Here is a 5,211-nt window from a genome sequence, read left to right on the forward strand (position 1 = left end):
AAGCCGCCCAACGGCCGATCGAACGCCCTCCTTCAGCTGGCCAGCCACATTCAGCGGGCCACCAACCAACAACCAACCGGTTGACCACCTCCAGTCGGTCGTCCACCTCCAGTCGGTCGACCACATTGGGACGAACACTAACTTCGACCACCTTGGGCAATAACTTTTTCCGGTCGACCGACCACACTTAGCCGACCACCATACACAGATATGTCCCAACGACAAAAACACTTTAGGTCGTCAAATCCAAGCAAGGAAAGAACTGAAATACTCTTTACCGCCCTCCATAAAAGCAATGAAATCTTTGTAATCTTATATTTCTCTCCGTTTTGCTTCTGTAAATAGTGACCCTAGGCACATGTAAAATGGTCTCTAATATCTTTGTAGGAAACTCTCTCATTATTCCGATTTGTAACCTTCAAATTTAGTAAAATAAAATTGGCCAAAAAGTCAGAAAACACTCTTCTCTATCCTCTACTCTCTTTTTTAATTTCTCTCAAATTTCACGCTTTATACATTGGGCACAGTTTATGAGACAAATCTGAATTCATCAATATATATGCCTTTTTTTTGTTTTTTCCTACAGCTTGCTCAGATATTTACAATCTTAAAATCACTCGCCATAAAAATCTTTCTAATTGAATTCAAATGAGCTAACTAAAAAAAAAAAGAAGAGAAATTGTGTTTAGAATGGCCTCATTGTCGGATCTGCGCGGCACCTCGGGAAGCGCATGGATCTCGTATTACAGCGCGCCGGGCCCTCCTCCTCGTTTCACTGCTGATAACAGCAGACGGCCTCGTCGCCGCGTCGGCCCCGCAAATTTAATAAATCGCGGGCAAACTTGGCAAATATACACGTGCTCTCGCAGCGCCTTCGGGACCCATTCGACGTAGATGTGTGCGCGCAAGTGGGGTTCCCCTCGATCAGCGCGCACAACAAAAGTCGACGCTGATGCGAGAGCGCGTCGGGGTTTATGCACCGTACACAAGGTATCAACTGCTTGCTCGACACTTGTGATACCACGTTGCTATGCCTCCTCGCCTAGTTTAATCTCCAGCTTTGCTGTGGCCTGCAAATTCGTGCGAATACTTTTGTGGTTGTGCAAACTTGGAGGTTGGGTTAATCATATGCACGTCTTAAGGTTTCGAGATTGGTTTTATGAAGCTGTTTGATCATATGTGCTGTGAGAATCTGTAAGCACATTTAAGGGACAGGAAAGAGTCGTATGTTTACGGGTGCATCACGGTGAATAAGGAGATGTGTGGTCTACGTTTACTGTGGTAATTGTATTACTCTTACTGTGATAATTAATTGTACTACAGTATGTTTTTTTTGGCCAAAAATAAGCAATTCGTACGCTTGCATAGCTTGGTTGATAAGCTTTTGCGCATTGGATACCTAAATTTTGATAATTTTAGGTGTTTTTTAGGAGCACTTTCTCTTAAAAAAAAGAAATTTATATGTAGCGACCGATTCATATGTATTTATGTATCTTCTATTAAAATTTTGATTTTTATAAATGCAGCAGCCTAACTAGCGTTGGATCCCGGGCTCTCCTCATTTTGACAGAAGGTGCCTCCTCTCTTTAGGGGTGTAAACGAATCGAACACGAATGAATAGAGTTTGTGTTCGTGTTCAATTCATTTGAAATTTAGTTTGTTTGAAATAAGCTCGCGTTTGAAATTATTCGTGAAGTCATTGTTTCTTGTTCGTTTCTTAACGACAGAGCCGAACACGAGTTGTTCGCGAACAACTAGCCAATTTGACATCTCTAATATTAATATATATAAGCAATATATTATATTAGTTATATAACTTATATTATAAAAATATATAATATCTATATTAGTTTATTACTAATATAGTATAATAATATATTATTATTATTATTTTATTATATATTATAATTTATAAAATTTAATTTTTTAAAATATCATAATTTTTTTGTATATAATTATTTTAAATTATTTTATATTTTGAACAATAACGATCCAAACACGAAAGAACGCATCACTTTTCGTGTTTGGTTTGTTTAACTAACTAAACGAAAAAAATTTGTTCACGTTCGTCTCGTTTACTTATCAAACAAATCGAATACGAACTCATTGATGAGTCGAGCACGAACTGTTCGCGAACAACGAGCTTTTTTTGACAACCCTACCTCTGTTAGTGTTTGGTCCCTTTATTGTTTTTATCTTCGCACCATTGATCCTGATGATCCTGTTGGGCTTCTAGAATGATTTTTGGAATGGGTTTTGGACACCTCTTGCCTTACTTCTTCTATCCTCTTATGCATTTGCTTTCGGAGTTCATTCATCTGTTGCGTCTTGAATTCTCTTGTGTAATTCATCATTGTTCTTTGTCCATCTTTAAAATGAAGATTTTCTTGCAATATTTTTAAAATGAAATTCACGCTCACCGTATATTTTAGGATGTTTAAGGAAGTATCATCTCATCTATGAACCCAAACAATCCGGGAGAGACATAATAAATAAGTAGAATCGGCCATTAAATTGATGAAATGGTTTATTGAATCGATCGTCTGGAAAAAAGTTCTTCATAATTAGATGGTTAAATTATCCAAACAATTATTCGTATTTCTTTTATTATCTACCAATTAAAGTATAAATAAAATATATTCAAGGGGTTTTTACATGTGTAGCACATAAACCATTGCTATTTACATACCACACACATCAAAATTTAATATTACAAAACTCACATCAAACTACTTTTGTTAATGCCATTGTCATCAAGCTCATCAGATCGTCGTCGTTGGAGTCCAAACATTTCTGCCAAAGTTTGTTATAGCTGGGAAGGCATCAAAAGGTCAACCACGAAGGGATCGCCATGGAGAAAGACCATTGAAACTCCCGTATTTCTTCTCCTTAAGTCTGTCTTTCCTGCATTATGACTTAAATTCATCATTCTGAAATTAGATTAGCTAAAGCTTGGTGAAGGTATAGGGTAGGATGAATTGAGAGAAAATGAGAGTTACCTTCCTCGATGGTTCCAAGTAGGAACGAGCATGGCAGGAGGAGAAAGATGGGTTCATATGTCTTTGTTGGTCGTGATCCCGGCGTTGCCTTCCCAGCGCGAGGCAAGAGGAGAAAGATTAACGACCGGCTCAATCCATCCGGTCTGCTAACATCAGCAGACCGGATCAGTCTTGCCGATTATCTTTAAGAGTCCAGCCTATCACCCTTACCTGAAGGATCGACCAATTGATGGTTCCCATCCAGAAGACTGATTGACATCACTAATGATCTCGCCTCGTCGACCCTAATCGACTGCACAAAAGAACAACTAAGCCTTGAGCAGGGGTATAATTCATGTACAACTCCTCACTCTCTCTCTCTTTCTCACTTTCTTCTCTGGTTCAAATGCTATAATCCCTTGGGTGTGCCTTGCAGACAAATTTAGATTCAACAATCAAAAAAGTGCACTGGTCATGGAGCATGAAAGAAGAGCAACACCAAGTAAGAGAAACCCACCATAGAGACACTCCTACCATGGGGTACATCAATGAGTTAAAGTCAAAAAATCATGCTATCATTGTCTTTCAAAAGGCTTTGGTTCAGAGATGAGTACCAGCCCCAAAACATATAGTTGGCTCCTCACGGCCTGAGAACTCCACCATGGTAAGTTGTCTAATGGCACTTTGACAATGCTCGACCAAAACTGGACGACTGACATCAATCAAAACATAGGACTTGATGTAAAGAGAACAAATTACCCGAGCTTGCTGAGTTCAAACGAGTTGAGTTGAATTGAGCCGCAACCCCCACTATATTATGTCAGCGAAGAAATCAAGTTCTATACATCAAATGACGTTGAAAATTGGTTGTTTAACCACGTAAAACATCACAAGAAATTGAGCGCTAAAGTAAAATACATCAAAGGTAAAGCCACACGGGTGTAAAAATGACAAAAATTTTCTATTATAAGAAATTTTTTAGACAATTATTCTCCATTAATATATAATTTAATTGGTTATAACCGAGTAAGACAAGATATCTTCCTAAATACAAGCATAAAAATGGGGTTTAAAGAGTTGCTAATCCACCGTCACTGCTACCTCCTAATCATACCGCTCCTGTGGATTTCTTATTATCGTTCTCTGGGTCAGAGAGAAGGGGGGTGGAACAATAGCTCATATCTATTCATTTACGGTTGACCAAGCCCTCCTCAACAAAACTTTGAGTGTTCAAAAACTCAATCGCTTGGAGTTGCTGGGAGAGCTCTTTAACTTACTTCTTGGTGGTCACCATCCCATCCATCGTCACCTTTAACTTCTTGTTTTCCTTCTCCATGGCCATGATAGTCTCCTCATGTTCCTCCAGCTACTTCTTCTGGCTCTCAGTAAAGAACCTCAACCTCCTCTTTCATCTAGATGGCCCTTGCCCAGCTTCCCATTTCTGGGTGATGGCCTCAATCATTATTCACGCAGGGTCATTTTCTTCTTCTCTGTCAGATAGAAGGCCTTTACCTTATTGTGGACAGCTTACTAATCCATCAATTGGCACCGGTCACTAAGCTGGCCAATGTCTAATATGCCAACCTCTGTAGTAGCCCCTCAAAAGAGCCAGATCAGACAACCAACACCATAAAAATGGCACCAGACAAAGTTTGACCGATCATTAATGTCTTTCTCTGTGGAAGGAATCCACCTCAGTGGAGAACCCTTGTCTTTTGGTCAAGGAAGAGGCAGTGGGGAGATATCCTCAATGGAGTGACTCCTCCCTAGCGATCAGATTCTACCTCATCATTAGCCTTAGTGTCGAAAGTCCACAAGGAAATGACAGACTACTGACTCACCACATTTCTCAACCTAGCGTTAATGAAGGAAAAGCCAAGAGGCCTGGCTGCTTCCACAGGTTTGGTCGAAGACTGCTCTTCTTCTTCCCCACTCAACAGGAAGAAACTCAATGTTTTGAGAGAGTTTTACCGGTGAACTCTATAAGTTCTAGTGCATGACAAGGAAAATTGCTTAGTTAATAACACTCCAAAAGACAAAAAGTGGTCATTTGATCTTTGATGTAAATAAAATAAATGAACTACACACCTTTTATGTTGGCTTCAATGCAAACTGATGACTTTTGTAGTCGGGGATCAATAGTCTCCTCCGAGTAAATGGCCTATTTCTTTTTGGCTACTTCCACAGTAAACTTTATCTTGGAGAGGGAGGCAATGAATCACCTGGGCTACAT

The sequence above is a fragment of the Phalaenopsis equestris genome, unplaced genomic scaffold (genome assembly GCF_001263595.1).
Source record: "Phalaenopsis equestris unplaced genomic scaffold, ASM126359v1 Scaffold000021, whole genome shotgun sequence".
Taxonomy (NCBI): domain Eukaryota; kingdom Viridiplantae; phylum Streptophyta; class Magnoliopsida; order Asparagales; family Orchidaceae; genus Phalaenopsis; species Phalaenopsis equestris.